At 32.9% G+C, this 8,423-nt stretch overlaps 1 pseudogene; it reads left to right on the forward strand.

The window, feature by feature from the left end:
- The first annotated feature begins 924 nt into the window (after positions 1-924).
- LOC118149786 (U6 spliceosomal RNA) lies at positions 925-984 on the forward strand (annotated as a pseudogene).
- Positions 985-8,423: the final 7,439 nt, after the last annotated feature.

The following is an 8,423-nucleotide window of genomic DNA, read 5'->3' on the forward strand; positions in this document are numbered from 1 at the left end:
AGCCACACATAAACATAAAACCACCTAGGAATACATTTAACCAAGGTGTTAAAAGGCTTCTACAAAGAAAACTACAAAACTCTAATGAAAGAAATTGAAGAGAACACAAAGAAGTGGAAAGACATCTCATGCTCATGGATTGGTAGAATTAATATCATTAATATGGCCATACAACCCAAAGCAATCTGTAGTTTCAATTCAATGCCCACCAAAATGCCAATAGGATTTTTCAAAGGCATTGAAAGAATAATCCTACAATTTGTGTGCAACAGCAACTACCGAAAAGTCCAAATATTCAAAGCAATATTGATCAAACAGAACAAGTCTGGTGATATCACAGTAACTGACTTTGAGACATATAAAAAGACTATAGTAGCCAAAACAGCATGATGTTTACATATAAAGAGACATATAGGGCAATGGAACAAAATAGAGAACACGGACATAAATCCGTATATTTACAGCCAGCTGATTTTTGACAAAGTAAGAACATACATTGAGGAAAGGACAGGCTTTCAAATAAATGGTCCTGGAAAAATTAGATACTATATGCAGAAGAATGAAGATACCCATATTTCTCCCCATATAAATAATCCACTCAAGATAGTTTAAAGACTTAACTGTAAGACACAAACTATAAAAATACTAAAAGAAAGCATAAGAAAAACACATCAAGACATTGGTCTAAGCAAAGAACTTATGGCTGAGACCACAAAAGGAAAGGTAACTAAACAAAGAATAAACACGAGGGATTATTTTAAACTGAAATGCTTCTGTATAGCAAAGAGCGAAGAAACAACTTCTTGAATGGGAGAAAATATTGTCAAACTATTCATCTGACAAGTAACTAATATCTAAAATAAATGAAGAACCCAAATGATGTATTAGTAAAAAGTTAATAATCCCATTAAAAAGTGGACAAAGGTGCTTCCTTCCACAGCACATATACTAAAATTGGAACAATACAGAGAAGATTAGCATGGCGGAGCACCCAGATACATAAAGCAAGTTCGTAACAACCTACAAAGAGACTTAGACTCCCACACAATAATAGTGGGAGACTTTAACACTCCATTGTCAATATTAGACAGATCAACAAGACGGAAAATTAACAAGAATATGCAGTACTTGAACTCAGATCTGGACCAAGCAAACCAAATAGACATCTACGGAACTCTCCATTCCAAATCTACAGAATATATATTTTTCTCAGCACGACATGGCACCTACTCTAAAACTGACCACATAATTGGAAGTAAATCACTCCTCAGCAAATGCAAAAGAATGGAAATCATAGCAGACAGTCTCTCAGCCCACAGTATGATCAAATTAAACTCAGGATTAAGAAACTACCTCAGAACCGCACAACTTCATGAAAACTGAAGAACAGGCTCTTGAATGTTGACTGGATAAACAATGAAATGAAGGCAGAAATAAAGATGTTCTTCAAAACCAACGAGAATGAATACACGGTGTACCAGAATCTCTGGGACACATTTAAAGCAGTCTCTAGAGGAAAATATATAGCAATATATATTTTCCAATATATATCTCTCCACATGAGAAGAGTGGAGAGATCCAAAATTGACACCCTATCATCAAAATTGAAAGAGCTAGAGGAGCAAGATCAGGTTCTGAAGTAGAAGGGAGTTTTTTTCAATTCCCTTTCACTGTAATGGGTTCATTTTATTAGCAAATGACAAATAAATGTAGTTTAAAAGGAACAGTAAAATCTTGTACAGTTGTTGTGAGAATTAAATGAGATTATGCATCAAATGTTTGACATAGTATTTACAATATAGCTGAGCTTTCTTAGGTACTTTGTATTGACTTCACCCTATATATTAAAAGGACATATGTTACATTATAGTTCCTTGAAAGTTAATAGCTTACATTTTTTGGTACTTTAATAAAAAGATTGATCAATGAGGTTAAGCATAGTAATTAGAATGAAAAATTCTGAGGCAAGTGGTTATATCTATCTTTTTCACAGTTGAGCATAGTCTTTGGTAGACAGTGAAGAAAAGCAACATACATAATTGACAGAGAGTTGAGTTATTGAAGGAATGAATAAATGGATGAATAAAGCCATGGTTAACATGCAATCCAAAAAGTTGAGAGCTTAATTTATTCTTATTTTATGTCCAAGCTTTGTTCTAAAACATTTTTATTTAACAAACCTGTATATAAGGCCGCGCACGCGTGTGTGTGTGTGTGTGTGTGTGTGTGTGTGTGTGTGTATATATATGTATATTTATAATGGACACTCCACTTATTTCTGATATTTTTGAGAATTCAATAAAAATTATGATACATAGGTAACCATTTACAAAGCTGTGCCTTTGCCCTACTAAAAGCATGCTTTACAAATATTACTATGAGCCTAACTACATAACTGAGAGAAAAAGCTATTCAGTTAGTTTGCCCCATGAGGAAAAAGATAAAGAAAGACAGGAAGGTTGTGCCAGATTGCAGACATGTTTTAACTTTATGCTCAAAGCCATTTATTTCAATCAGTTATTTTGTGAATAGATGTAGAACAAGATAATGTGAAGCTATTTATCTGTCTTTTTATTTTATTCTGCATCCATTAAAATCAGAGTAGCACCAATACTTAAGGTCCAAGATATAAAATCATTTCCATATTGAATTCTCAATTTCCTTGTAAACATCATCAGTGTACTTCAGCAAGTCTTGAATCACAGCAGTGGAAATAAACATCTTTGTGTTATTACTAATCTTTGGGAGAAAGCTTTTAATCTTTCACCATCGAATGTATTAGCTGTGGGTTTTCTGTAAAAGTGCTCTCTCATATTGAGGAATTTATTTTATATTCCTAGATGTATATGTCTTTCTTTCACAAAAAAAGGGTATTGGATTTTGGCAAATGCCTTTTCTGCATCAATTGAGATGATTATACAGTTTTTATTTCTTCATGTATTAATGCAGTGTATTACATCTAATTAGTTTCTTATGCTGACCTATCCTTGCATTCCAAGGATTAGTCCCAGCTGGCCATGGTGTATAAATCATTTAATATAAAATTAAATTTGGTTTGTAAATATTCTATTGAAGGTTTTATTAGATATATCCATAGAGGCTAATAAACTATAATTTTCATTTTATAATGCCTTTATCCGGTTTTGGTGTCAGGGTAATGCTGGCCTCATAGTGTATTACAAGATCTTCCCTCCTCTTCAATATTATGGAAGACTTTGAGAAGAATGATGTTGAATTTTCTTTAAATGTTTGGTAGAATACACCAGTGTAGCCATTTAGATACAAATATTTCCTTTTGAGATGTTTCAATGACTGATGTATTTCTTTAGTTGTTATAGGTATTCTGAGATTTTCTATTTCATCTTGAGTCAGTTTAGACAAATCATATGTTTCTAGGAATTTCTTTCATTTCATCTAGGTTATATAACTTGTTGATTTGTAGTTGTTCATAATATTCTCTTACAACTTTTTTTATTGCTTTAAGGTCATTGGTATTATCCCCATTTTAATTTCTGATTTTAGTTATTTGAATCTTCTCCCTTTATTTTTCTTTTTTAGCCAAACTAAATGTTTGTCAAAGTAACTGACTTTTTCAAAGAACATTTGGTTTCATTGATTTTTTTCTGTTGTTTTTCTATATTTTTAAAATTATTTTAAATTAATATAGAATACTTTTACATACTTAGGGGTACATGTGATATATGATACATGCATACAATGTGTAATAATCAAATCAGAGTATTTAAAATATCCATCACCTCAAGAATTTATCATTTATTTTTATTGGGATATTTCAAATGTTCCTTTTTAGCTCTTTTGAAATGTACAATATATTATTGTTAACTATAGTCACCTTGCTGTGCTTTTGATCACCAGAACTATTCCTTTTAACTAACTGTATGTTTGTACCCAGTAACCAACCTCTTTTCATCCCCCTACCAAGATACCCTCCCCAGCCTCTGATATGTGTTTATATATTCCCATGAAATGAAAAGTAGTCTATCTTGTTTTTCAAGGAGTTCTGTGGCAAATAATTGAAAATGTGTTTCTCATTATTCCACTATTTCCAAGCCAATTCTCTTTTCTTGCTTTTTTTTCCTGATGAAGAAAAATACTTGCTTTCTAACAAAATCAGACAAAAGCATAAAACCATACATACTTTGTCTTTCTTTCATAGTATAGAGCATTTTGTTTTTATTAAACATAACAAAAGGTAGATGAAATATATAGTAGTTGCTCTTAGCAAAAATCTTGAAGTCATTCTATACTGATGTTTTCTTCTCACTTTGCCCATCCAGGATATTACAAATCTTGTCACATTTTCCTTCAAAGTATGTCCAGATTTCGACTACTTGTTATTACTCCATCTGTCATCATTCTGGTCCAAATTCACCATCAACTGCCTGAATTATTCCGTGAGCCCCCTACTTGCCTTCCCCTTTCTGCCTTTCTCTGTACATGCTGAATACAGCAGCCAGAATAATGCCAATAAACCATAAAAAATACTGTGCCACTTACCTGCTCAAAACTCTTTAATGGCTTTCATCTCACCTAGAAGAAAAGACAATATCTTTTATCTGACAAGAAGTCTTATGGCTTCAGCTACTCTGTTAACTATGACCTTTCCTGCTATGGAAGCTGCTCACTTAGTTCCAGCTCTGCTGGTCACTTTGCTCCAGCACAGCACATTCCCAACTCAGGGCCTTGGTGCTTGCTTACTCCTCTTCTCCAGAGTCCTCTTCTCCAGTGATATTCTTACCTGGATCACTCATTTCTTTCAGTGTCTTACTCAAAAGTTACTATATTTAGTCAGGGTTCTTCGAAGGAACAGAACTAATTGGATATATGTATATATAAACTTTATAGGAAAATTGACTAACACGATCACAAGGTGAAGTTCCACAATAGACTGCAGGCTGAGAAGCAACGAAGCCAGTCCAAGTCCCAAAACCTCAAAAGTAAGGAAACCGACAGTGCAGACTTCAGTCTGTGGCCAAAGGCCTGAAAGCCCCTGGCAAACCACTGGTGTAAGTCCAAGAGTCCAAAAGCTGAAAACTCGGAGTCTGATGTTCTGGGGCTGACAGCATGGGAGAAAGATGAAGGCCGAAAGACTCAGCAAGCCTGTTCTTCCATCTTCTCCTACCTGTTTTATTCCAGCCACACTAGCAGCTGTTGGTGCCCACCTGGTTTGAGGGTGCGTCTGCATCTCCCAGTCCACGGACTCAAATGTTCATCTCCTTTGGCAGCATCCTCACAGATACACCTAGGAACAGTACTTCACAACCTTCAATCCAATCATATCGGCACTCAATATTAACCATCACAGTTACTTTCAAAAAAAAAAAAGAGTACTTACAATTTTTAAAAAAATTTTAATTCTTGGTAGGGTTGCTAGATTTAGCAAATAAAAAAAGAATACCGAATTAAATTTTAATGTCAGACAAACAATGAATAATGTTTTCGTATGTCTTGATATTGCATGGGAAATATTGCATTAGACATACACTTTAAAAAATTACTTATCTAAAATTTAAATTTGTTGTTGTGTATTTCATTTAGTTTCTACCCTCAAATTTAGTATTGCCTTTCCCTTTTTTGTGTATTTTCCTCTTATTCTTTATCACAACACACTATATATTTTTATATATTATTTATTATTTGTCTTCTGTCTAAAATGGAATTTCTTTGATAAAAGAATTTTAACCACTAACAGTGTCCTCAGTGTCTCTAGCAATGCCTGTTCATGGTAGGCTTGACAAGAATTTATAGAATGAATGAATGAATGTTCAAATGATTAAATTAACATAACAGAGTGCTTTTGCTCTGTGCAAGGCACTAAAGTGTTTAACATATATTAACAAATTTCGTTCTTGCAACTGCCTTTTGAAATAGCAACGATCAAATGCTCATTTCTAAACTTAGAATCCTGAGTTTCAGAGAGTATAGTTTTTAAATTTTCAAATTTTAATGATAAAGCTTAGACTTAAAACACATTATATTTCATACCAGATTCCATATTTTGTTTTACATTTTAACATCAAAATTATGCCTTTCAAAATATGCATAACTGACTTGAAATAATTTAGTGTTTTTTTTTAGGTTGATAATAAAGAAGTTCAGGATATTTTCTTAAATACTTTTTGGTATTTTGAGACCATCATCTGATAATGATGTCTAATAAATCCCTCTGTATATTTACTTCTACTAATTAAGAGTTTCACAAACTAATCAAATATTTTCTAAACGATTACAACTTAACACATATTTAGAAAATATTTTGAACTAATTTCACACATTTACTAGTATCCTGAAGTAATATCAATAGGATTTGTATATCTAAATGAAATCACTATTTAATTTACAATTTAATAGGCAAATTATTTAAAAATCGCTTCTTTCTTATGTAGATTTCTAGATAAATTATTTTTTATCTTAGAGCCTCAAATTTCAAATTTTGAAGCTTAAGGTAGGGTCATATTTTAAAATATTATGAAATATCAGTAGCAGCAAACAATGAATATGAATAATTCATTAAAATTAAATTATTCATTTAAATCAATTAAAAATATACTCCAAAGCTAGAGATAATTTTATGAGCTGGAAAGAGGAAAAGCTATGGAATTCTCTATGCCTAGTTAGGATTCTATTATTTACCTGAATTATTGCCTATACCAACTAGGTACGTAAACTATCATTTACATACATTAACTTGCAAGTTTAAGAATTTCATCATTTTCTTGCTTTGCGCCTTGGACACAGTCCTTCATTTCTTCATTAGAGAAACTTTGTCATTCTTTCTCTTTTTTTTAATTGTATTTTAGGTTTTGGGATACATGTGAAGAACATGCAAGATTGTTGCATAGGTACACACATGGGAGTGTGATGTGCTGCCTTCCTCCCCATAACCTATACCTCGTGTTTTCCCCCATGCTATCTCTCCCCAACTCCCCACCCCCAAGATCATCAACTCTAAGTCATCATTTCTAACAGATCTGGACCAGAATACCAGAAGTGAAGCAGGGAGTTACATGTCATATAAATTCCCTACAATGGCAGAAAAAGGAATGCCAGCTAAATTGCCAAAATCAAGTGAGAGGTTTCAAAATTGCATGTGTGATTAGGGCCGAAGTTCCCTAACCGTATTCTTATCCAGTATTTTTCCTTTGTATTGGTGTCTATATGGAGCAGAGTGGGCCAAAGCTTTAAAGTTTTAGTGCTTTCTTAGCAAGCAGACTCAGAATTTTTTTAAAATAAGAAAAAAAAAAAAAACAAAATGAAAGACAAGCAAGCAAACAAAAAACGTAGTGCAGGATTATTACATGAGTGAAATCAGGAAAAGAGAGAGAGAGAGAGATCGCAAGAAAGAGTAAGAGAGAGAGGGATTAAATAGTCTCCTAATTTCTTAAACGTCACAAACTTTACTGATTTTTGTGCCATTTAAAAAAAAATATATAGCTGTTAGTATCCTCACAACTATGCAGCATGTTTGGAAACTTTCAGTGCTGGCTTACTATGTGTTATCAGAAATAATCAATACATTTACATACACTTACACAGATTTTTTTTCTCTTGAGATAAAATTGGGAGTGGAAACATATAACTGTGTTTGGTTTATATTTTTTTGATGCACCATTTACCAAAAATATGGTTATAAGAATGTGAAATATGGCATGGATTTTTCACCATCTTATTGCACGTAAGAATGAGCTACTGTCCTGTCACTTCTGAATTAACACAAAGCAAACCACCATCATCTCAGCATTTCCACTATTTGCCAAAAGAAAAAAATTTTTGCAATAATAAGCGTCCTCCATATGGTCCAGAGAACATCCTCTCCATTAGAGAAACCCATGTAACATTTGATTAATAAGACAAGAAATTGGTGATAGGGAGAATTAAAACTAAAACTGAACCAGCAATCCTGAGAGCCTCAATACATTTTTTTAAATGAATTCATATCAAGCACTCTTGCAGACCACAGTGGAATGAAACTGAAAATGAACTTCAAAGGAACCTTTAAAATTATGAAAATACATGGAAATTAAATAACCTGCTGCTGAATGAGCACTGGATCAAAAACAAAATCAAGATGGAAGTTAAAAAATTCTTCAAACTGAATTATAGTAATAATACAACCTCTGGGATACAGCAAAGGTGGGGCTAAGAGGAAAGTTCATAACCCTAAACACCTACATCAAAAAAACTGGAAGAGCACAAACTGACGTTCTAAGGTCACACTTCAAGGAACTAGAGAAACAAGAACAAACCAAACTCAAACTCAGCTGAAGAAAGGAAATAACAAAGAATAGAGCAGAACAAAATATAATTAACACAAAAAAGTTAAATGAAACAAAAGCTAATTCTTTGTAAATAAAATTGATAGACCATTGGCAAGATAAACCAAGAAAAGAAGAAAGAAAATC

Source organism: Callithrix jacchus, chromosome 20, assembly GCF_049354715.1.
Source record: "Callithrix jacchus isolate 240 chromosome 20, calJac240_pri, whole genome shotgun sequence".
Lineage (NCBI taxonomy): Eukaryota > Metazoa > Chordata > Mammalia > Primates > Cebidae > Callithrix > Callithrix jacchus.